Source organism: Hordeum vulgare, chromosome 6H, assembly GCF_904849725.1.
Source record: "Hordeum vulgare subsp. vulgare chromosome 6H, MorexV3_pseudomolecules_assembly, whole genome shotgun sequence".
Lineage (NCBI taxonomy): Eukaryota > Viridiplantae > Streptophyta > Magnoliopsida > Poales > Poaceae > Hordeum > Hordeum vulgare.
Window position 1 is genome coordinate 278527455 of NC_058523.1, and position 27707 is coordinate 278555161.

Consider the following 27707-nt stretch of genomic DNA (forward strand, 5'->3'; position numbering starts at 1 on the left):
AGGCCTCTGTCGTTTGAAGCCTACAAATTGAGCATGAGTCTTTATTATATCAAAACATGTTACTTGCGGGCTACTGATCCAAACAAAACATTGTGATCAATGGAATCAAGCCGGCTTATCTGGACTCCAGATTATTTGACAGTTATAGCATTGTCTTATGCAATCCTATGATTATAGGTCACTTGGGGGGCCTCCAACTCATTGAGTTTAGCTTTCTCACCCTCATGATCTGGCAAGGACGCCACAAAATGGTTATACCTGCCTATACGTTTGATGCGACTCCGTGTACTCTTGACTATTCAATCCATCATGGACCCTGAATTAACAAGGTTAAAACATTGGTTTGTCATGTGAGAGTCAACATACTGAAGCTAGGATAAACCATGGGTTATCATGCCCGCTTTATTGAAGCCAGGCTTGAGCCTCGAACGCCGGTCTCTTTTTACTGTGTGTCACTGAGCCGAATTATTATTGCTTTATATTATCATTACATGATCATTTCAGGTACATACACTATTTTTCTGGCTCATAAAGAGTTCCCGATTTATAAAGTCATAATGCTATCATGAAAAGTTTAAAATTTTATGGCTCAACGTACAAAAAATGTGAATTCTAGGGCCAAATTACAATAACTTGCCTCGTGTTGATTCAAGCATCCAAATTTTGAGCACAGATCATCCACGACGGAACAAATTAAAATACTATAGATCTATATGGTTAATATACATAAGGATTAAAGGCGAGTTAGAAAAGATTTGGGCATATTTAGAACCCTTGGCATCATGACAAAAAACAAGAGTTTTTACAAACATGCGAAAGGCACGGCACATGCGATATAGGTATTGGCTCAGGAAATATATTACAAGGCACTCAAGGCCCAAACGGTGAAATCAAAGTTCTTTCTCATATCCTGGCCTTTTACATTTTCCAGGTTAAGATTTGTCTTGATCTTGTGCATGAGTTGACTTCGGATGGTCTTCTGCTTGAGCCGTTGATTCAACAATCTGGAGATCATCCAAATTCCATTTCCAACGGGACAAGGTTTCAAACATGTCTTCCTTGTTCAAGATAGGAGATGAGTTGACATCAAGGGCAAAGAGGTGCTTGCGACGCTGCGGAGTGAGAGTAATCGATTTAAAAATGAGCGGCTGAACTCGGGCGTTGTTGATTGAGTCATGCTGGATGATACCTCTTCAAAGACATGCCACTTCCAAGCTGACTGGCCAACATACGAGCCGCCGAGATGCACTGATGATAATCACCATCATTAAAAGATGATCCATCCGCCTTGAACTCTGGAAACCCCCCGGTCATTTCTGTCGGGTCAAGCTCAGCCAAATAAGTGATGGGGAACGTCGCATGGGAAACAAAAAATTTCCTACGCGCACGAAGACCTATCATGGTGATGTCCATCTATGAGAGGTTATTTCCGATCTACGTACCCTTGTAGATCGCACAACAGAAAGCGTTAAGAAACGCGGTTGATGTAGTGGAACGTCCTCACGTCCCTCGATCCTCCCCGCGAACCGTCCGATGAACCGTCCCCTGATCCGTCCCACGATCCGCTCCGATCTAGTGCCGAACGGACGGCACCTCCGCGTTCAGCACACGTACAGCTCGAGAATGATCTTGGCCTTCTTGATCCAGCAAGAGAGACGGAGAGGTAGATGAGTTCTCCAGCAGTGTGACGGCGCTCCGGAGGTTGGTGGTGATCTATCTCAGCAGGGCTCCGCCCGAGCTCCGCAGAAATACGATCTAGAGGACAAACCGTGGAGCTATGTGGTCGGGCTGCCGTGGCAAAGTTGTCTCAAATCGGCCCTAATACCTCAATATATATAGGAGGGAGGGGAGGGACCTTGCCTTGAGGCTCAAGGAGCCCCAAGGGGTCGGCTAAAGTGGGGGGAGGAGGAGTCCTCCTCCAATCCTAGTCCAACTAGGATTGGAAGGTGGAGTCCTTCTCTACTTTCCCACTTCCCCCTTTTTTCTTTCTCTTTGATTTTTCCTCTCTCCTGCACAAGGGCCCTCTTGGGCTTTCCCACCAGCCCACTAAGGTTTGGTGCGGCATCCCTAAGGACTATGGGCTTCCCCGGGTGGGCTCCCCCCCGGTGAACATCCGGAACCCATTCGTCACTCCCGGTACATTCCCGGTAATGTCAAAAACTTTCTGGTAATCAAATGAGGTCATCCTATATATCAATCTTCGTCTCCGGACCATTCCAGAAACCCTCGTGACGTCCGTGATCTCATCCGGGACTTTGAACAACATTCGGCAACCAACCATATAACTCAAATACGCATAAAACATCGCCAAACCTTAAGTGTGCAGACCCCGCGGGTTCGAGAACTATGTAGACATGACCCGAGGGACTCCTCAGTCAATATACAATAGCGGGACATGGATGACCATGATGGACACACAAGGAATTCCTCCGGTGTCGGTGAGTTATATGATCTCATGGTCATAGGAATAAATACTTGACACACAGAAAAACAGTAGCAACAAAATGACACGATCAACATGCTACGTTCATTAGTTTTGTCTAGTCCATCACATGATTGTCCGAATGATGTGATCCCGTTATCAAGTGACAGCACTTGCCTATGGTCAGGAAACCTTGACCATCTTTGATCAACGAGCTAGTCAACTAGAGGCTTACTAGGGACAGTGTTTTGTCTATGTATCCACACAAGTATTGTGTTTCCAATCAATACAATTATAGCATGGATAATAAACGATTATCATGAACAAAGAAATATAATAATAACTAATTTATTATTGCCTCTAGGGCATATTTACAACAGTCTCCCACTTGCACTAGAGTCAATAATCTAGTTCACATCACCATGTGATTCTAACGAATCTAACACCCATATAGTTCTGGGGTGTGATCACGTCTTGCTCGTGAGAGAGGTTTTAGTCAACGGTTCTGAAACTTTCAGATCCGTGTGTTCTTTACAAATCTTTATGTCATCTTTATAGATGCTGCTACTACGTGCTATTTGGAAATACTCCAAATATCTACTCTACTATACGAATCTTTCACTACTCATAGTTATTCGGATTAGTGTCAAAGCTTGCATCGACGTAACCCTTTATGACGAACTCTTTAACCACCTCCGTAATCGAGAAAAAAACCCTTAGTCCATTTAGTTACTAAGGATAACTTTGACCGCTGCTAGTGATTCAATCATGGATCACTCTCTGTACCTCTCAACAGACTTTGAGGCAAGGCACACATCAGGTGCGGTACTCAGCATGGGATACTTCAGATTCTACGGCCAGGGCATAGAAGACGACCTTCGTCTATTCTCTTTATTCTGCCAGGGTCGGGTTTTGAGTCTTACTCAAATTCACACCTTACAACACAACCAAGAACTCCTTCTTTGCTGATCTATTTTGAACTCCTTCGAAAACTTGTCAAGGCATGCATCTTGTTGAAACTTCTATTAAGTGTTTCGATCTATCTCCACAGATCTTGATGCTCAACGTTCAAGTAGTGCATTCCAGGTATTCCTCTAAAGAACTCCTTTCAAACAACCTTCTATGCTTTACAGTAATTCTACATTACTTCTGATCCACAATATGTCAACTACACATACTTATCAGAAATTCTATAGTGCTCCCACTCACTTCTTTGGAAATACAAGTTTCTTATAAACCTTGTACAAACCCAAATTCTTTGATCATCTCATCAAAGTGTATATTCCAACTCCGAGATGCTTGCATCAGTCCATTAAAGGATCGCTGGAGCTTGCATACTTGTTAGTATCTTTAGGATCGACAAAACCTTTTGGTTGTATTACATACAATCTTTCCTCAAGGAAAACGTCGAGGAAACAATGTTTTGACATCCTATGTGCAATATTTCATAAATAATGCAGCAACTACTAACATAATTCTAACAGACTTTTAGCATCGCTACGAGTGATAAAGTCTCATCATAGTCAACTATTTGATTTTGTTGGAAACATCTTTACGACAAGTCGAGCTTTTCTTAATAGTGACTTGTCACCATCATCGTCTGTCTTCCTTTTAAAGATCCATCTTTACTTAATAGTCTTACTACCATCAAGCAGTTCTTCCAAAGTCTACACTTTGTTTTATACATGGATTCTCTCTCGGATTTCATGGCCTCCACCCATTTGTCGGAATCCGGGCCCACCATTGCTTCTCCATAACTCGTAGGTTCATTGTTGTTCAACAACATGACCTCCAAGACAGAGTTACCATACCACTCAGTAGTAGTACGCGACATTGTCGACCTACGAGGTCTGTAGTAACTTGATCTGATGCTCAATGATCACTATGATCAGCTTCCACCTCAATTGGTGTAGGCGCCACAAGAACAACTTCCTGCGCCCTGCTACACACTGGTTGAAGTGACGGTTCAATAACCTCATCAAGTTCCACCACTTTCCCACTCAATTCTTTTGAGAGAAACCTATCCTCAAGAAAGTATCCGTTTTTAGAAACAAACACTTTGCTTCCGGATCTGAGATAGGAGATGTATCCAACTGTTTTGGATATCCTATGAAGATGCTTTCATTCGCTTTGGGTTCGAGCTTATCAGACTAAAACCTTTTTTCACATAAGCATCGCAGCCCCAAACTTTCAAGAAACGACAACTTTAGATTTCTCTAAACCTCAATCTATACCGTGTCATCTCAACGGAAATATGTGGTGCCCTATTTAAAGTGAATGTGGTTGTCTCTAATGCATAACCCACAAACGGTAGTGGTAATTCGATAAGAGACATCATAGTATGCACCATATTAAATAGTGTGCGGCTATGACGTTCAGACACATCAGCACACTATGGTGTTCCAGGTGGCATGAACTGTGAAACAATTCCCACATTGTCTTAACTGCGTACCAAAACTCGTAACTCACATATTCATCTCTATGATCATATCGTAGACAGTTTATCCTCTTGTCACGACGATCTTCACTCTGAATTGCGTTGAACTTTTCAATATTTCAGACTTGTGATTCATCAAGTAAATACTCCTGTGTCTACTCAAATTGTCAGTGAAGTAAGAACATAACGATATCCACTGCGTGCCTTAGCACTCATTGGACTGCACACATAAAAAATGCATCACTCCCAACAAGTTACTCTCTTGTTTCATGTGGCATGTTTTGCATGTCTCCAGTGATTCAAAATCAAGCGATTCCAAATGATCCATCTCTATGGAGTTTCTTCATGCATTTATACCAACAGGTATGGTTTGCATGTCTCATACGTTTCAAAAATGAGTGAGTACAAAGATCCATCAGCATGGAGCTTCTTCATGCATTTTACACCAACATGACTCAAGTGGCAGTGCCACAACTAAGTGGTACTATCATTATTACTTTGTATCTTTTGGAACTAATATTATGAACATGCGTAACACTACGATCGAGATTCAATAAACCATTGATGGTAATTATTCAAGAAAATAGAATAACTATTATTCTCTTTAAATGAATAATTGTATTGCAATAAGCACGATCCAATCATGTTCATGCTCAACGCAAACACCAAATAACAATTATTTAGGTTTTACCACCATTCCCGATGATAGAGGGAGCGTGCAACGTTTGATCACATCAACCTTGGGAACACTTCCAACACTTATCGTCACCTCGCCTTTAGCTAGTCTCCGTTTATTCCGTAGATTTCATTTCATGTTACTAATCATTTAGCAACCAAACCGGTATCCAATACCCTCGCGCTACTAGCAGTACTAGTAAAGTACACATCAACATCATGTATATCAAATATACTTCTTTCGACTTTGCCAGCCTTGTTATCTACCAAGCATCTAGGGTAGCTCCGCCTGACTGACCGTTCCCCTCATAACAGAAGCACTTAGTCTCGGGCTTGGGTTTAATCTTGGGTCTCTTCATTAGTGCAGCAACTATTTTTCCATTTCACGAAATATCCCTTCTAGCCCTCGCCTTTCTCAAAACTTTGTGGTTTTACTAACCATCAACTATTGATGCTCCTTCTTGATTTCTACTTTCGCAATGTCAAACATCGCGAATCGCTCAAGGATCATTGTGTCTATCCTTGATATGTTATAGTTCATCATGAAGCTCTCACAGCTTGGTGGCAGTGACTTTGGAGAACCCTCACCATCTCATCTGGAAGATTAACTCCCACTTGATTCAAGCGATTATCATACTCAGACAATCTGATCATACGCTCAACGATTGAGCTTTTCTCCTTTACTTTATGGACAAAGAATCTTGTCGGAGGTCTCATACCTCTTAACAAGGGCACAAACATGAAATCACTATTTCATCTCTTTAGAACATCTCTTATGTTCCGTGATGTTTCAAAACATCTTCGGCGCCTTGCTTCTAAGCCATTAAGTATTTTGCACTGAACTATCGCGTAGTCATCAGAAACGTGTATGTCGGATGTTCACAACATCCACAAACGACGCTCGAGGTGCAGCACACCGAGTGGTGCATTAAGGACATAAGCCTTCTGCGCAGCAACGAGGACAATCCTCAGTTTTACAGACTCAGTCCGCAAAGTTTGCTACTATCAACTTTCAACTAAATTTTCTCTAGGAACATATAAAAACAGTAGAGCTATAGCGCAAGCTACATCGTAATTCGCAAAGACCATTAGACTATGTTCATGACAATTAGTTCAATTAATCATATTACTTAAGAACTCCCACTCAAAAAGTACATCTCTCTAGTCATTTGAGTGGTACATGATCCAAATCCACTATCTCAAGTTCGATCATCACGTGAGTCGAGAATAGTTTCAGTGGTAAGCATCTCTATGCTAATCATATCAACTATACGATTCATGCTCGACCTTTCGGTCTCATGTGTTCCGAGGCCATGTCTGCACATGCTACGCTCGTCAAGTTTAACCCGAGGGTTCCGCGCGTGCAACTGTTTTGCACCCGTTGTATGTGAACGTTGAGTCTATCACACCCGATCATCACGTGGTGTCTCGAAACAACAAACTGTCGCAACGGTGCACAGTCAGGGAGAACACAATTTGAGCTTGAAATTTTAGTGAGAGATCACCTCATAATGATATCGTCGTTCTAAGCATAATAAGGCGCATAAAGGATTAACATCACATGGAATTCATAAGTCGTGATATGGCCATCATCATGTGCTTCTTGATCTCCATCACAAAGCACCGACACGATCTTCTTGTCACTGGCGCCACACCATGATCTCCATCAACGTGTCGCCATCGGGGTTGTCGTGCTACTCATGCTATTACTACTAAAGCTATGTCCTAGCAATATAGTGAACGCATCTGCAAGCACAAACGTTAGTTTAAAGACAACCCTATGGCTCCTGCCGGTTGCCGTACCATCGACGTGTAAGTCGATATTAACTATTACAACATGATCATCTCATACATCCAATATATCACATCACGTCATTGGCCATATCAGATCACAAGCATACCCTGCAAAAACAAGTTAGACGTCCTCTAATTGTTGTTGCACGTTTTACGCGATTACCACGGGTATCTAGTAGGATCGCATCTTACTTACACAAACACCTCAACGGATATGTATGAATTGCTATTTAACCTCTCTCCAAGGACCTCCTCGGTCAAATCCGATTCAACTAAAGTTGGAGAAACCGACACTCGCCAGTCATCTTTGAGCAACAGAGTTGCTCATAGCAATGAAACCAGTCTCTCATAAGCGTACGAGTAATGTCGGTCCGAGCCGCTTCAGTCCAACAATACCGCGGAATCAATAAAAGACTAAGGAGGGCAGAAAATCGCACATCACCGCCCACAAAAACTTTTGTGTTCTACTCGAGATAACATCTACGCATGAACCTAGCTCATGATGCCACTGATGGGGAACGTCGCATGGGAAACAAAAAATTTCCTACACGCACGAAGACCTATAATGGTGATGTCCATCTACGAGAGGGGATTTCTGATCCATGTAACCTTGTAGATCGAACAACAGGAAGCGTTAAGAAACACGGTTGATGTAGTGGAACGTCCTCACGTCCCTCGTTCCGCCTCGCGAACCGTCCCACGAACCGTCCCGCGATCCGACCCACGATCCGCTCCGATCTACTGCCGAACGGATGGCACCTCCGCATTCAGCACACGTACAACTCCACGATGATTGACTCCATGACAGCAGACCTTCCCCTGCAACGGCACCAGAAGAATGCTGCTAGCACTCTCCGGCAATCGAAACTAGAAGAATGTTGTTGACGGCCCACCAGCGCGTGGGATCGTAGCAGTTTTCGAGGCTAGAGTACTCGACCCAAATTTGTTGATACGCCTATAGGAGGTGAGAGGATACTCTCAAGTATTAGCAGCTGAGTGTGTTAGATTCAACCACACCTGAAAGATTAGTATCTGCAAGCAAAGTATCAGCAGCAAAGTAGTATGATAACAACGGTGTCAGAAACAATCTGTTGACGGCAGACTATTCCTAACGATTGTATCAGTGGCGCCAGAAGTTGCCCGTGGATGGAAAATATTCTTCCCCGTCAACGGCGCGAGAAAAAGTATTGTAGCAGGTAGCAGCAGTGGCAAGGAACAACAGTAGTGACAGCAGTAGCAAGTAGCAAAGTAGCAAGCGACAGTAGTAGCAATTGTAGGAGCAGAGCAAGACAAGTAACAGCAGTAGTAGGACAAACTCGTAGGCAATGGGTCGGTGATTTGTTTGGATGATATTCATCATGCAACAACCATAACACGGAGAGATATGTGGCTAGCTCCCGTTCGTCAATGTGATGTAGGCATGCATTCCATGTGTAGTCATACGTGCTTAGGGAAAAGAACTTGCATGACATCTATTGTCCATCCCTCCCGTGGCAGCGGGGTCCAAAAGGAAACTACGGGATATTAAGGTTCTCCTTTTAATAAAGAACCGGACCAATGCATTAACACTTGGTGAACACATGAACTCCTCAAACTATGGTCATCACCGGGAGTGGATCCGGTTATTGTCACTCCGGGGTTGCCGGATCATAACACATAGTAGGTAACTACAACTTGCAAGATCGGATCTAAAACACACATATATTGGTGACAACATAATAATTTCAGATCTGAAATCATGGCACTCGGGCCCTAGTGACAAGCATTAAGCATGGCAAAGTAGTAGCAACATCAATCTCAGAACATAGTGGATACTAGGAATCAATCCCCGTCAAAACTAACTCGATTACATGATAGATCTCATCCTACTCCTCACTGCCCAGCGAGCCTACGAATAGATTACTCACAGGCGACGAAGAGCTTCATGGAATTGGAGAGGGAAGAAGGTTGATGATGACGATGGCGACGATTTCGCCTCTCCGGAGCCCAAAACGGACTCCAGATCTTCCCTCCAGATGAAGAACAGGATGTGGCGGCGCCTCCGTATTGCAAACGCGACGAAATCTTCTCTCTTGATTTTTTCTGGGATGCAAGTGAACTTATAGAGCTGAGATTGGGTGCGGCAGAGCCACGTGGGCCCCACAAGCTTGCCATCCGCCACCAGGGGGTGGCGGCTACACGGCTTGTGGCCCACTGGCCCACCCCCTCAGGTGGATCTTTGCGGAGGTATTTTTCATATTTTCCAAAAATATTCTCCGTAAATTTTCAGGACGTTCTGAGAACTTTGATTTCTGCACAAAAACAACACCAACGCAATTCTGCTGAAAACAGCTTTAGTCCAGGTTAGTTCCATTCAAATCATGCAAATTAGAGTCCAAAACAAGGGCAAAAGGGTTTGGAAAGTAGATATGATGGAGACGTATCAATGATCTCGGCCTTCTTGATCTAGCAAGAGAGACGGAGAGGTAGATGAGTTCTCCGGCAGCATGACGGTGCTCCGGAGGTTGGTGGTGATCTATCTCAGCAGGGCTCCGCCCGAGCTCCGCAGAAATACGATCAAGAGGAAAAACCGTGGAGGTATGTGGTCGGGCTACCGTGGCAAAGTTGTCTCAAATCAGCCCTAATACCTCAGTATATATAGGAGGGAGGGGAGGGACCTTGCCTTGAGGCTCAAGGAGCCCCAAGGGGTCGGCCGAAGTGGGGGGGGATGAGTCCTCCTCCAATCCTACTCCAACTAGGATTGGAAGGTGGAGTCCTTCTCTACTTTCCCACTTCCCCCTTTTTTTCTTTCTCTTTGATTTTTCTCTCTCCTGCGCAAGGGCCCTCTTGGGCTTTCCCACCAGCCCACTAAGGGCTGGTGCGGCATCCCTAAGGCCTAGGGGCTTCCCCCGGGTGGGCTGCCCCCCCCCCCCCGGTGAACATCCGGAACCCATTCGTCACTCCCGGTACATTCCCAGTAATATCGAAAACTTTCCGGTAATCAAATGAGGTTATCCTATATATCAATCTTCGTCTCCGGACCATTCCGGAAACCCTCGTGATGTCCGTGATCTCATCCGGGACTCCGAACAACATTCCGTAACCAACCATATAACTCAAATATGCATAAAACATCGCCAAACCGTAAGTGTGCAGACCCTGTGGGTTCGAGAACTATGTAGATATGACCCGAGGGACTCCTCGGTCAATATCCAATAGCGGGACCTGGATGCCCATATTGGATTCTACATATTCTACGAAGATCTTATCATTTGAACCTTAGTGCCAAGGATTCATATAATCCCGTATGTCATTCCCTTTGTCCTTCGGTATGTTACTTGCCCGAGATTCGATCGTCGGTATCCGCATACCTATTTCAATCTTGTTTACCGGCAAGTATCTTTACTCGTTCCGTAATACAAGATCCCGTGACTTACACTAAGTCACATTGCTTGCAAGGCTTGTGTGTGATGTTGTATTACCGAGTGGGCCCCGAGATACCTCTCCGTCATACTGAGTGACAAATCCCAGTCTTGATCCATACTAACTCAACGGACACCTTCAGAGATACCTGTAGTGCATCTTTATACTCACCCAATTACGTTGTGATGTTTGATACACACAAGGCATTCCTCCGGTGTCAGTGAGTTATATGATCTCATGGTCATAGGAATAAATACTTGACACACAGAAAAACAGTAGCAACAAAATGACACGATCAACATGCTATGTTCATCAGTTTGGGTCTAGTCCATCACATGATTCTCCTAATGATGTGATCCCGTTATCAAGTGACAACACTTGCCTATGGTCAGGAAACCTTGACCATCTTTGATCAACGAGCTAGTCAACTAGAGGCTTACTAGGGACAGTGTTTTGTCTATGTATCCACACAAGTATTGTGTTTCAATCAATACAATTATAGCATGGATAATAAACGATTATCATGAACAAAGAAATATAATAATAACTACTTTATTATTGCCTCTAGGGCATATTTCCAACAGTAAGCTAGAGCCCGACTCAAAGAATATGTGGCTCCGGCACTGGAGGATGATCTCTTGATCTCTCCATTTTGTTTGGGGATTGTATAAAGGAACGCCAACACATCTTTTATACGCTTAACCACTCTAGAAACCCCCTGGTTATTTCTGTCGGGTCAAGCTTAGCCAATTGAGCCAGAGCCCGACTCAAAGAATATGTGGCTCCGGTACTCGAGGATAATCTCTTGGTCTCTCCAATTTGTTTGCGGATTGTATAAAGGAAGCCCAACGCATCTTTTATACGCTTAACCGACTCTTTGTTCCCGCGACAGCTTTGATTGTGCATAAGCTTCCGGTATAGAACTACTCTGTCAATACATATATAACCTTGAGATTTAACAAGAAATTATCTTGAAGATTGTGCGTACGGCGGCCTGCGAAGATTCAAGCACATAAGTCGCCATGCGATTGGTCTTAGTGAATGAGTATTAAGTGGGTTAATGAAAGACTTCCGAAGATACTCACCAAAGATGGCTTGAGTCATGTGGTCAATATGCCTTTTTAACCTAGATACCTCCGCACATACGATTTTCAGTTGATCTTCACCATCTTTAGAGCTCTTGTTCAAGGTGGATTTCTCAGTTCCGAAGGATTTTTCTTTCTTTTTCTAAGCCTGCCTTGATATTATCCATTTACTACAAGGATAATGGATGTTTTTCCTCAAGCTCCGATCGAGCGGTTTGTCCTACCTCAAGAGCCTTTGTCAAAACAATGATTTTTGACTCAGTAACCTTCAAAGTTTCCTACACAAAAAATCGGAGTAACAATAAGCCGGAGACAGGACAACATGATGAATATGATAAGGAAGATTATAAACCAGTCCCAAGCAGATTGCAAGCAATATACTTGGCACTTGGGGGCTCATGCATGCCACTTCTTTTCTAAACATATGATAGAAAAGACCTAACTCGTCTCAAGAAGATGATCGCCCCTTGGCGGCTGCATGTCGAATTCTTCAATCAAATCATCAAGACTCGACTCGTCTCAGAAAAATGCGTCGACCCTTGGGGGATATAGGTCAAATTCTTAAATCAAATCATCAAGACCCGACTCATCTCGGAAAGATGAGTCGGCCCTTGGGGGCTACAGGTTGAATTCTTCAATCAAATCAGCAAGACCCGATTTGTATCAAGAAGATGAGTCAACCCTTGGGGCTACAGGAGGATATATGGAATACATAGTACACAGTAAGGTGGAGCATACCTCATATTTTAGCTTCATCATATTCACAAGGACAGTTTCCACTTGTCGGCTTGCAGAAAGACGCTCAAGATAACCAACACATATTTTAGCTTTATAATTTGGAAGCTCCAGTTTACTTTTTCCTTTGTCACATTGGACAACCTCCTCCTTTGTGGAAAGCTTTGCCAACACATCAGAAGGTTCAGGACCAGTATAACTTGACCCAATGATGGTCAGTTCCACGTTCGTGTCACGAGAAACATCTTCAAAGTGTTCCTCAGGAATGGGCGGATCAGTACCAGTTGATGGGTCAGTTTCAACATCCATAGGCGAAGGAGTAAATGTTTCTATTTTAGGCTGAGGTAAATCGACTTGGTTTTCTTGACGATCTTCAGCTCGCCAAGTGGTTTCGGAAACCGCTGTGTGTAGATTTTCTGTCTCAAGTACATCAGCATTAAAAAATGAGTTTCCAAGATTCATCTTCTTGGCCCTGGCCCTACTAATACAAGAGGGCCTGATAAGTTCATAGTTTTAGCAGGAAAACATATGATACAAAAGAAGGAAAAACTTGCCCCTGGTTGATAACAAAAGGTGCCACCTTCGTGGCAGATGATTCGTCAGATGAAAGGGGTGATTCCTGGTAATTAAAATCAGCTGGGTTCAAAGATTGTTTAAAAAGACCAGCCTCTGGATGAGATGGAGTTGGACTATGGGGCACCGCATCTTGAAGATTTCGAACAACTGACTGGCTTGGTAAGCCGGTTGTAGGAATATTAGAGCCACTCCGAGTCTGGCGCCTTGAAGCATTCGGAGTCTTCTTCAAAATAAAACCAGGATGAAAATAATCATCTCGGTGAGAAAAACTTACTTTCTGAATGACTCGCATTATTTTCCTTGACAAAGATTCCGAGCCGGAGGAAGTAGAAATTACCTCAGCATCGTTGGCCTGACTCGTAGCAGCATCACCCTTACGACAAAAATGTTAGAAAGTTAAATAAAGAAACGGCTAAGAAAGTCAAATTGCACCATAGATGCACCAACTGATGGAGACTCTCCCTTAAATGACGAAGTAGCGGTAGACGCCTTATTCTTTTTCTTGGTGGGGGTGGCTTTAGGCTTACTAGCCGGAAGTTTCCTTTTCCTCTTCTAGAACGAAGAATATGCCTGCAAGGTTTGATGATGTGTGTAAATGACAAAGTACTTGAAGTTTGGAAAGGGTTTATGAAGATAATCGAAGAGATGTTTGGGTAAGTTTATCACTACAGGAGCCGGGTTGAGAGCATTAAAGGGCATCAAACCAATTTGATCACAAATTGCTTGAGTTTCCCCTAGCAACTTCTTTACAACGTTATTTATGTCATCTTCTTTAACAACCATTGCACAATATCTTTATGGATCATCCACATCGTGAGAATAATTGCACATAAGGTCACCTCGGTTGCTCAGCAGTAGGATCATCGAAGATACCCAGCACCGGGTCAAGTTTACTCCGGTTAAACCCCGAGACAATAGAGATGCCAATTTTGGGAGTACAAAAGCAAATTTGTCATGCTCTTCTTGGGAAACTTGGCCAGGAAGATCAAACTTCATTGGGAGCTGATCTAATTTATAAGCCGACATGGGGTTCTCGCTTGTCGGGGCAGTGTTTCGATACTAAACCAAGCGTTAGCCCACCCTTCGGGATGGATTGGCAGAGCAACAGAAGGAAAGCCACCACCTCTGGGTCTTTGAAGTGAAATACCATCCAATTCTTGACTAGGACGGTCTGTGCACTCCGTGTGGCGATTCAAATAAATGAACTCTAGGCAAAGTGGAATAGTGGGTTCCATTTGCAAGTACACCTCACATAAGACTTGAAATTGGCAAAGGTTTGATATGGAGTTAGGGGCAAATCTTGCGAGTGAAAGTGAAGAAAGTTGAGTGCATCCTGGAAGAACTTTAACCCAAGAGGAATAGAACTTCTCAAAAGGTAGTTTATGAAAACTACAACCTCTCCTTCATTGAGTATTTGGCATGCCTCTCCTTGAGCAGCCCGCTATCTGATCGTTTCTTTGGAGGGCAACATATGTTTTTTTGCATAATCTTGGAGTAGTTCTTCGGAAACTTGTGAAGGAACCCAGTCACACATGGAAGTTTTGACATGATAACACGTCTGGACACCAGTGAGAAGGTTGTACAAACACCCGTGTTATAATCAAGGAGAATACATTATAAAAGTCTATAGTAGAAGAGGTGCCCCAAAGACAAGCCGGTACCGAAAAGCTTCAATATCTACATGTGACGGGTTATGGATGTTTAGACAAGCCGACGTTGATAGAGGTGCCTTACACGAGATAGAGGGTTTCTGATTTTTTCTAAGTGGGGGACAAACATGGTCCTATCAATTTGGCTACAAATGTGCATCTGTAAAAGGTTTAGAAAAAGAAATGGTTGCTAAACCTAAAGCATGGAAATGTTAGTGGTCTCTATTGCAAGTTCCTAGAAAAGATCTGAGCATACTACATGTGAAAACAAGTCACTACATTCACCTCCTAGTTTTATAAAAATGGGGATTCGAAGCCTGCGGGAAAGCAACAATGGCGACGAACAGACGAAATATTCTTGTTTTCTCAGATGAATTTTGGAGCAACTTAGATGGAGGTTTAAAGGAGGGTAGAGATGACATACCTCTCTGATTGACGAAGGTGCCAAAAACACTTGGATGAATCCTAGAGGAGATGAGGAGTCACTACAGCCCGGAGCAGTCCTCGAAGCAAGCAGATGAAATAGTAGCAATGGTGCAACCGGGTTTCAGGCCAGTGGAAGAAGAAGAAGAAGGGAAGAGAGGGTAAAAGTGAAAAGAGGGGGCCCTCCACTCATATTTATAATACTTGAAATGATAACTGTTAGGCACGGGAACACAAGAGCCGTAGTAAAATTTTGAAGAAAGGGGGTCTCAATTTTCGGGACCAAGACGCATGCACATATCGGTCCTCATGTCACCGCATCCGTATTAACTTTTGTCGGGTGACGTCATGGGTGGGAAACACAAGGAAAAAGTTGCAAAGTCTGACAATGCTACACGTGACCATCTGAAGAAACTAAAAAGACACAAGTACAAGGTAAGGGCTAAGCCACCTGATGGAAGTAAAGAAGATTGATATGAACAAGTTGAAATCAACCTCGGGCCTAATGTCGGGGATATGGCCCCGTGATATAACCCACCGTTTCGGTCGAGTTAGGCCAAAGGCGGCTTAAGGATCATGTGTCCAATGGTCCGTAGAGAAGACAAGAGGGTCAAACAAAGGACTCACCAAGTGAACCGCCTAGCAGCCCAACAACAGAAAACGACAACTCAAGGCCCACAAGGCACAAGACGCGAGAAGCTTTCCTAACTTGGGAAACAAGATGAAATAAAATTGTAGTAGGTCATGAGCATTTATTTGACTTGGACTCTATTGTAAACTCGAGGCCTCTACCTATTTATAAAGGAGGGCCCTCGATCTAGAAAGATGAAGCAAGAAACCCTCAAGACCTAGGTTAGCTATTCCGCATCCTTGTAATCGAGATCTCCATTAATATAGACACAAAAGCATGACATAGGATTTTAGCTCCATCGGAGGGGACGAACCTGGGTAAACCCGTCTCCCGTTCCCAATTAACCTCTTCGAGTCGCCACAAAGATACGATGTCCTCACCACTAAGTCCTTTCATGAGGACATCTATCGTGACAAAACCACGACATAGGCCATGTTTCCGCGCACGGCCAAACCCACAGTCGCGAGAGCTCGCCGCCGACAATCTTACGGTGACCAATTGGTCATGCGTCGAGTTGGATTCTCTTTGTACGCCCGCATAGAGTGCCACTGGCTACTCTAAAGGGTCTCCTGTGCAATGCTGCTGCTACTTCATTGTCGACCGAACTTCTGCCGCTGTCGTTGTTGTTGCCGCCATTGATACGGTGCATCTTCGGCACCCCCATGACCTCCATCCGATGTGGATCATTGGGACACGTCTGTAGAGCCCACCCATGCATGCGACCAGCCGGTGCTTGTGTTGTGGTTTCGACGAGGTCCGACAACACCACAACTTCGTAGCTTGTCACGGAAGTTACGCCGCTGATGTGGTGGTTTAATTAAACCACTAATGACCCCATAATTAACCCCCGGTGACACTTATAGGTGGGCCCGTCCACTAAATTATCCCAGGTAATAAATTATGCTAACCCTAGTTAGCTGGTGACACTAACAAGTGGGGTTAGGCCACTGTTCCACTGGATCAGGCTGACCCAATTGCTGTGCTCACTAGGCAGCTAGCCCACGAGTCAACCTATGCTGACTAGGAGTTGACCGAGGTCAACACGGCCCACCAGTCAACCCGTGTGTGTGCTAACTGGGTACAACTCTGGGTGCACTCAGCATTTACTGTTTTGTACAATTGGAATTAATAAATAAAATAAATTTTAGAATATTATTAAAACTTTGAAAAATTTATACATGAAAGTTGCTCACGAAAATCCATCGAATCTGAATACGCTGTCCGCTCATGTGTCACATGCTCCTAGCATGATGAACATGGAAATTTTGGCGTTAGGATCATATGTCCGGTAGTAGCCAAAGGCACGGGAAATAACATTAGATATTTTCCAGCTCCATTTTTGACGTGCAACACTGCATTAGCTCACCCCTAGCACTACATTTTGTCATGACATGCATCGTGTTGCATCTGCTTACTTTTATTTATTGTTTCTTCCCCCTCTTATCTTTGGTAGACGCGAGGCTAAAGTTGCTGCAGGGTACGACTACACCACTGATGATCAGGCTTTTGAAGGAGAGGAACAAGGCAAGCAAACCCACTTGGTCATCCTTATATCACCCATTCTTTCTCCCTCATGCTTGCATTAGATATTGCTACTTTTGTAAATGGATCCTATTCTGATGCATAGCCTATTTTTGATAAAATGCTGGTGTACCCTACTGCATATTAAATGCTTAGTATAGGTGGATTAGTGATCCTGAGTGACCCCTCTTAGTCTTGACCCTTCTTCATCATCGAAGACTCGACGACTTTAAGACTCGAAGATCCGAAGACTCGATCAACCGATCGACAAGCCATGACCCGTCACATCAACTCACACCCCTTAGTTGTACGACCATATAGAGATACTATCGAGTACCCATGGTGATACCTTGTATTGTACTCCTGATGTTAACTCTGTAATTTAGTTAACTGGAGGTGGGTTACGGAGGGCGATTCCCCCTTCCGCACATCCGATAACGACTTTGTCATGCAACCCCTCAAGCGTGAACCATCGAGGGTGATTCCTCCGTGGTCACCTTGACGATTACATCGATTGGAATCCGCCTAGGGTGATACCTCAGATTCCTCTGATGTTATAGAGACGTGGCTACTTTCACCTTACTATTCAAACATGATGAGATTTGTGGAGCGGGGTGGACTCCCGCGTGATTGTGACGAGGCGTGGCCTGGCATTCTTGGCCCTTCCTACACATCCTCGAGATGGGGCGATGGGACCACATATCGTGGATGATTGATCATCACCACGGTTAACCAAACATTAATGGGCTTGAGTATTTGATCGAAGTTGGTCGATTGACCTATACGCAGTTACCTTCACGCGGTAGCAGTTATGGGCAATCCACGTCGTTGTATCAGCCGAAGCTCTTCCGACGTCAGCATTGGAGCGATGCGCGCCCGAGTGGTTCATGTAAGAATTGATCTTGTATAAGAGGTGCCAGGACTGATCTCGGTCGCCCTCGCAATGTCCAGGACTGCAAGGGGTGATGGTCCCAAGACCCCTGCGCATAGGATTTAGTCCGACAAGCTCGCCTCTTTATTGATCCTAGGTAGGGCTACGATGTGTTGATGTCCCGAAGCCAGTCATGACCCAGGTAAGTGTGTACGACCAAATGTTATCAAGCGTGTTGGGAAATGTGGTGCACCCCTACATGAATGATATATCTATTTGAATATTCGTGTCCACGGTAACAAGACGACTTGGAGTTGTATCCCAATTTAATACAACTAGAAATGTGACTAAAATTGAAATGTTGCTCTGATATTGCTTTCTCGCACGGACTCAAGGAAGGATCACTGGGCGTACTTAATAATTTGCTGCAACATAATTATTACATATGTGTAACTGAATCTACACTCTTCTAATTCTACAAGACATCGAAGATGCTAGTCTTCGATAGGACTAGACCTTCTCTCTATCCTTGATTTTCTGAAGTTTAGTCCAAAGATATAGCCCCATTCCTTTGATGCTCACGCATACTTAGAATAATTTTGATGCCAGTTTTGCGAGTACTTTTAATGAGTACTCACCGTTGCTTTCCTCCCCCTTTTCCTCTTGATATGATTGCCGCGGCCAAATGATAGACCCCAGAAGCGAAATGATACCACCGATGACTACGACTACCCCGATAGAGCCTACTACTACGTGGATACCGCTGACGACGAGGAGTAGGTAGGAGGCTCCCACGCTGGAGGCCTTGCCTTTTCGATCCATGTTATGTTTGTGTTGGCCTTCTTAAGGTAGAACTTGATGACTTATGTTTATACTCAGATATTATTTACTTCCGGTGACTCGTGTATATTTGAGCTTATGTGTTCGAGCCCTCGAGGCCCTTGGCTTGTAACATGATGCTTTTATGACTTTAATTTTTGTCTTTAGTTGTGTCGTGATATCTTCCTTTGACTCCCTAATCTTGGTCGTACGCATTTGCGTGTACGATTAGCGTATGATCAAAATGGGGGAGTCACACCCAGGGGCCATAGTTTTCGCTACAGGCTTCTCGCTCAAAGAAAGCATAGGGTGGGTAGACAAATTACTATTGGTCAATTGATAGAAAAGTGCATAGCTATGTAATATTTATTCATGGTAATGATCATGTATATAGCCATCCCGTCCCTAAGCAAGTAGAACAACTCTTGCCTGCATCTACTACTATTATTCGACCCATCGACCGCTATCCAGCATCCATCTAGAGTATTACTTAAAAACAAAGTAATGCTTGGAGGATGAGGGCATGATGTAGACAAAGTAAATTCAATTAATATGAATGAACACCATCATTTTACCCATAATGGCAGAAATACAATGTAATACAACACGTGTCATGTCCCTTTCTATCATTGGGATTGAGCACCGCGATATTGAACCCACTACAATGCACATCTCCCACTGAAGATATATCAATATAGTTGGCCAAACCAAACTGATAGATCGGAGAGAATTATGAAGCTATAACAATCATGCATATAATAATTTAGATAATACTCAAATATATATTCATGAATCATGTGAAGATAAACCTAAAATTCACCGGATCCCAACAAACACATCGAAAAAGTGATTACATAAGATAGATCACCATGGGAATCGTGTTGATATCGGCAATGAAGAACATAGAGAGAGATAGACATATAGGTACTAACTACAGACTCATTGGTATGTGGTGAACTGCTCACACATCACCATGGGGAGCAGCAGGGTTGATGTAGAGGCCCTCCTTGATCGACCCCCTCCGACAGGGCATCGATACACGGCTCGAGATGGGTACACAGTGGAACAAAGACTTGCGGTGGCGGAAAAAGTGTTTTAGGAGGCTTTCTAGGGTTTTTGGAACAACGTGAATTTATGGGCCAGAGAATGGGGCGTGGGGAGCTCGGAGGTGGCCCAAAGCCTTCATGGCATGACCACGCCCTTGGGCGCACCCTGTTGGCTTGGCAGCACCTCGTGTGCCATCCGGGCTTCTTTCAAAGCTTCCAGGTCTCATTTTTGTCGAGAAAAAACATCAAAAAGTTTCAGGGCATTTGGACTTTATTTGGTACAGTATTCGTGAAAGGACAAAAACATGCAGAAAATAACAACTAACACTTGGCACTGGGTCAATGGGTTAGTGCTCAAAAATAATATAAAACAAAAGTAAATGCTTAACAATATCCTAGAATGATAATATAATAGCATGGAACAATCAAAAAAAATTATATATGTTGGAGATGTATCAGCATCCCCAAGCTTAATTCCTGCTCGTGCTCGAGTGGTTAAATGATAAAAATATTTTTTTATGTGAGATGCAACCCAACATGTAATTTTCTTTTCAGGTGTGTTCATTGATAAATGATGAATCAACAAACATCAACATAGTAATATCCATAAACTTGATTAACACAATCATCAACTTTCAAAATATATGATCCTCAAAGAATGTTTACCCCCATTCAGTTTATCATATTAGCATGGCATGGCTCCGTCTTGACCACATAAATAAAAATGTCAAGCACCACAATTTTAACGAAGCAATTGGATCATACTTTTTTATCACGGTTCAACATTTTATAACTAAGTCAATACATGAGTGTGAACCATTGTAACGCGCAAGATGCGATCCTATCCTCACTTTTGGCACGAGGGCCTCGACGGGGATAGAAGCGCATATCGTCGTTTTGCAAGAATGGATAGTGTTAGATGTACATGTAAATAAGAGATGAGTATATGGAATTTGCATACACTCGCGAGAACCTACATCAAGAACATCTCAACACAACAATACAATCAATCACCATATAGAAGGGCAAGATCCGACTACGGACGAAATCAAATGACAAAAACGACGTCCATCCTTGCTATCCCAGGCTGCTGACCTAGAACCCATCCTAGATCAATTATGAAGAAGAAGAAGAAACACAAAATAGAATAATCATTGCGCTCATATCAAAGTATCACTTTACATGTACCTGCAACTGTTATTCTTGTAATCTAGGAGCCATAGGGACTCGACAATCTCATTTTCAAAGGAATCAAGACTAGCAAATCTTAATGGGTAAGGACACGATTAGATGAGTAGTATGTACGATGGCCTGATAGAAATCCCCCGTGTTGCCCGAGGGTGGCCCCGCAAGTGGCTCTGATTTGGATCAACACTCATGAGGAGCACTAGCCCGGGGTTGATTAATTATTCACGGGTGTCGATAGGTCCCTATGCAATTTTATTAGTTATTAGGCAAATGTAGTACCAAAGTTGGGCCATTCTGGTAGAGTCTTAATCTAATACGAATTATTAAGGGGGTCCTCATAACAACCCCAAGCATGTTAGGAGCACTCAATATGGAACACAACACCAGTGCACAAGTATCTACGGCGGCAAATGTGGAAGTAAACACTGAGCCAAAAGGCAAGGCCTTCCACCTTTTACCAAGTATATAGGTGCATTAAACTAAGTAGAAATAATAGTGTGATATATCAAAGAACCCACGTTGTCACATGGAAAACAACATGCACCTGCAACTAGAAATGCTATAAGAAGGGGCTAAGCAAGGGGTAACATAGCCAAATGAAGGTTTGCTGGGATGTGGAGGGGTTAGAGGTTTTTCATGGCAATGTTGGGAGGCTTGACATTCAGGTGGTAGGTAATGACACGTAACGATAGAAGCAAGACAACTAGCATAGCAATCATAGTAGTGGTATCCAGTGAAATGTTCATCTTGCTTGAGATCTCGCTTGGAAGAAGAACCAATCTACTCGACAATTCGAAGCGGTTTCAGAACTCTATCGAGAAGACACAATCCAAAAATAACAATCAACACAAAATAAACACCACCACATATGCATGACATGATGCACAAACAAATATGATGCATGTTCAATTAATTATGCATGACATAGTAAGGCACAACAATCAACTTCTACACATTAAGTGAATCTCAATATGTAACGAGTTGCATATCAACGAAACTCCACATTTGAATTACTTAGTTCACTACCGTTTTGGTACATGCCAATATTAAATGTTATTATCATGGCAAGAGGTGAAGCATAAATAAACTACACTATCTAGGCATTTTAAATGAGGCTGGAAATAGCTTATAGTATTTCCGAAACGACCCCATATGTTAATTTCTAAATTGGTCCAGATCTAAACTAAACATAGTATATAATTACTAACAGGGAAACAAATTGCACCATGTGATTTTGCACGTCATTCTAGTCGATTTACATATATGGACAATCTAAAACGGAGTTACGGTCTAAAAGATACAACCAACACAAGATAATATATCATGAATGCAAAATGTATGCAAATGACAACCACAAACATGTTGAAACATGGATGTAGTAAGATATTATGAAGCTACATGAGATTCTATGAAAGTTTCATATATGGCATGTTCAAAATGGAGCAATAGTTCCACAAATACAACGAATATATGATATAGCAATAATCTGCCCAAAAGAGCAACATGGCATTTTGACACACCAAAACAACAATCTACAGGAATCTAAAATGCACAAACAATACATGGGTCAATATTTGACATGATGCACAACAACTCATCTCATAACAACAATCGAGTCGAAGCATGGGTCACTAGGAAATGAGATCATCAGATGGTTACTTGAACACAGTTTCAGACTTAGTGAAAATATCAGTTTTAATAGAGCAGTTTTATTAGGATGGCATATTGGCACCAAGAAAAACACATGCTATAGGGCATATAATGGCATGAAAACTTATAGCAAGGTAGTAGGCATGATGCATTTCATTTCATTCCATTACACCAACCTCAAAGGGGTTGTAGATCACTAGCAAATGACATGGAAACACAACAACAAAATATAGTAGATTGCAGACTTAGAATTATTTGGACCCTAGAAACAACAACATTTTCATGGTATGATGGCAGCAGGAAAATAACATCTAAATATGGATTTTCATGGACAACAAATATACCAGGGGCTAGTACACATCACAAAGGGCACATCTCATGTTTAACGAAAATTCATATGATGAATGGATTAAATCACACAAAAATAACATGCACATAAGCTTTCTCAAATGTCAAAACTAATTGCACAGATGGATTCTAAGAATTTTTCTACCCCAAAATCATATATAGCATGTGGGTATTTACTTTAAAATACTGACACAACAATTACGCAAGATTATGGCATTTACGCAAATTAATGAAAATAGCAAGTTAAACATTTTTATCATAGATGAAAGTTGGATATTATTAATGTACACAAAATTCTAGTCATTTTACATATCTATAGTTTTACATAAGATGTGTGGTTATTAAATTATTGGCATTTTAAAATCATGGTAAGAATCTGAAATATGGAATGCACTTGGTAATTGCTAAATTTGTCTAAGGAAAAAATAACACATGTGCCGAGTCTAAGCAAGCACAACATAGATGTAAAGTGACTTGGGCGCAATATAGAAGAGGGGATGGAGCTCACCACTCTACCTAACATGCCGGTTGGTGTAGCTAAGGGGTTGGGCTAGTCGCGCCACACGCGACCGAGGACGGAGGCGAGGCGGGGCAGGTTGGGGCTGTGCCGAGTCGGATGACCTGTGACCCACATGGCACTAGGCCCATACGGGCGGAGGAGGTTGTCCCCGACCTCTCCTCGAGGCTGATAACGGCCGGGGGCGCGGCGCAGCGATGGCAAGACTCCCCGGCAGCGCGGGCGGCTTGGGATCCACCAGATCTGGAGGGGAGTGTCTGGATCCCTTGGTCTCCAATGCAAGTGACGACGACGGTGACCACCAGCAATCGACAACGCTTCGGACGTGGTCGGGCATCCATGGTGGAGCTCATGGGAGGAGAGTGGGCCGGGGCGGCGAGCAAAGGCAAACACGGGCGCGGGCACGTGTGGGGCAATGGTGGCAGGCGTTGCTCAGCTTTGTGGTACGGCGGGGCGAGCACGAAGGTGGAAAGGATGGCCATGGCAATGGGAGGAGCACGCGTTGTTAGATATGCGGGGTGCGGTGCTGCGGCAGCGGTTTCGGCACGGGCAGGCCTGCCTAGGGCCTGGCCGGCCACGATGGTGGGGGCTGGGTGGAGAGGCGACATGGCAAGCAGGGAGAGGTGGAGAGCGATAGTTGCCTCGGGGCTGACTTCGCAGGGCTTGCCAAATAGCTACCGATGGCTGGGGAGGCATGGATTTCGAGGAGGGAAGAGGGGAAGCCATATTTGGATGGGTAGGGTGTCTATATATGGAAAGAGGGCTAGGGTTAGCTGTTTTTACTCCATTTCTGGACCGTACGATCGCTATCGGAAGGCTCCGAATGGAGGTGGCTTAGGCTAGGTTCTAGTGGGCTGTGTAGGTGGGTTGGGATGAGAAGATAGGGAAGTTTTTTGCCCGTGACAAAATTTTTATGAACAGAAAACATTCGACAATAAACCGGCTAGTGCTGCTATAGGTTTTATGGTTTGGGTATCAAACAATCTCTGAATGCGACAAAATTTGGCAGGCGGACAACCTACATTAAAATAAAACCGCACGCCAACTTTTGACCCATTCCAAGACTGTTTTATACACACTTTGAAAACTATATTTTGATGATGTCGTGGGCGTGTGCGCATTTGGTTGGCGTCGAATCGGTCAATGACAAGAACATAGAGAACAAACAACTAATAACGGATGGATGTTTTGAAACATGACAACAACGGGATGCCGATGCAATGCAGATGATGTGCATGATTCGACGATGAATGTGACAACCAAATAAATCACATGGAAATAATGAAATAAAAATGGAATCTTCTCCGGCATCGGTTCGGGGCTGTTATAACTCTCCTCCACTAACAAGAGATGTCGACCCAAGATCTTAAAATGAAAGGGGGAAGAGGAAGAGAAGAGGACGAAGTAAAACTTAGTTGCTTGTTTGACAAACGAGTGAAACCAACAATCCTTGAAGGTTGCAAAGGGATGTATAATGACATGAGGAACAAGAAAGAATTCAAAAGAAATTTGTGCAGCACTTCGATAGGAAATAGAGGCAAAACTTGACAAGATAGAAAGAGCTTGAAAATATTGCACAACACGCGAGTTAAATGAACAAGCAAGGAAAGAATATGATCTTAATAGAAAGAGAAGATGAATCGAAATGAGCAACCACCGGAACAAAAGAATGATCCAAGAAATGAAGGTTGAAGAGAATAAGATTATGATTTTCCAAGATTTATATGGAACTTCACGAAGGGCTACTTGGGAAGACTTGAAACTCCTGAAAATAAAATATAAACAACATACAATCAGGAATTAGATATCATGAACAACTCCGGAAGAAAAAGTGAACTCACTTCGAAGAAAGAAGAACAATAATTATGTTATGCTTGTCCTTCATCAAGTTAAATTGATGACAATCAACGGATTTAGCATACCACTTATTCTTCTTGAAAAGTTTTAAGAAATAAGATACAAACTTGAAAATCTATTAAATGAACCACCCGTAACAACTCACAAGGGAATGAGGATACCAAGAATGAATGGATATACATGAGAAGGAAGAGATCATGATCCGCCTAGGAGGAATTTTCAACAAACCACCGATACGAAATGAGAAATGAACGAAGAGACAACAATTGAGAAGAATAGGCGAACAAAATCTCAAAGTTGAGAACGAAGGAATCTTGTGAATTGATGGCCTTCAGTAGGATCTAGAAATGAAAACAAGTCTGAAATGCACCGGATAGATATGGAAGGAATTTCTCATGATCGAAATCAAATTAGGACGATCACCACAAGCTGAGATGACAAATCTTCAAAATCACGGAGAAATATTTAAGAGAAACTCTCCTTCGGTCTTCCATGCCAAGAATGATGACAAGACACAACGCCAAGAATTATTGAGACACTCCGAAATAATGAAGAAATAAAGGTTGAGGAAAATGATGAAATAATTCGAAGCGACCTTGAAGAAGGAACATGACTGATGGAATTCATTCTTACATCATATTGAAAAGAGTTTGCGGACATATCTAGAAAGATTAGAAGATCCACGTAAGACCTCGAAAAAACCTATGGGTTATGGGCCCACTCGAAAAAAACAACAGCGAATTGATTGATTAGAAGAGAGAGTTTTCACTGGTACAATTAAATACTTGATGAGGTTGATAGCCCCGAATTAATTTCAAGGGATTTTGAATGAAAACAAGAAAATTCTGAGATGTCTTCAACACTACGGGTAGAATTGAGAGAAGAATAAAAAAAGAGGCTTGGATAATGATTTTCTACATGGGAAAGCATTTAGCGCACATGAAGAATATGGTGAATATCGAAAGCTTGAATTGAATCCAGTGGAGAAGAACACGGAGACAAAGAAATGATGAACTTAGCAGCGAGTATATTCACAAGGAATCACCGGATACTATATGAAAGATAAAGATAATGGAAGCAAAAATGAAAGAAAGACACTTGGATGAGAATTGAAACATTAAAGAAAAATGGCGGGAGGGTCGGGAAAAAACAAAGACAACTTGGGCAGATAAGATGAACTCCAGAAAGAATTATGAGTATGGATTTTGGAAATGTTGGAGAAGATTGAATTACTTGAAGAGAAGTACACCAGTTGGAAAATACTTTCATGACAACTCCGGTTGAACAAAAGGATCAGAACTTCCTATAGAAATATGAGAACACCGCATAGGAAAGATATGAAATCATCACATGACATCGAAGCAACTCGAATTACCATACTCAAACAAGACAAAGGATGAGGCTTACAAAACAAGTCGGAAACAAATACATAACCCATTAAGAATTTATTGTAAGGATAATCCTAGGTAACTACTTCATTTCCCACCTAATCCAAAAATCTTTCTAGTTATACAATGTGGTCCAATGAATACATAGAGTAATTACTGAAAAATCATTTAACTCCAAGCAATAATACTACACATCTAGTGTATCACATCCATCAGCACATAACAAGAGGTCTTTGAACTCATCTACCTCGGACCCTTGTAATCACAACGATACTAATTACGGCAATACATGTAGATGCTCTCCCTGGTACTAGGTGAGACCAAACTCCTCTCACCACATCTAGCATTCAAGCAATTTCGAACATCTATGTCCTGAGATATTAAGGAACAGAACGGTAGCAATGTGTTGAGAACCCCTAGGAGCTCTACTCCTCGAGAACAGGGGGCACCAAGTACAGAACTCCGTCACATCAACATCATAGAGATTATAAAATAACTGCGTGATCCTAAATTGTTTTTGAGTGAGAAGAGAAATATAATTAAAATTCCTATGTCAGATTTCCTCACCAGAGCAAAGAAGAGGTGTAAAAAGAATCCTACTCTCCGGTATATAACTAGACTAAAAGTAGTTTTTCAATAGACTAGACTCCTCCAAGTTTGATCAATCAAGGGG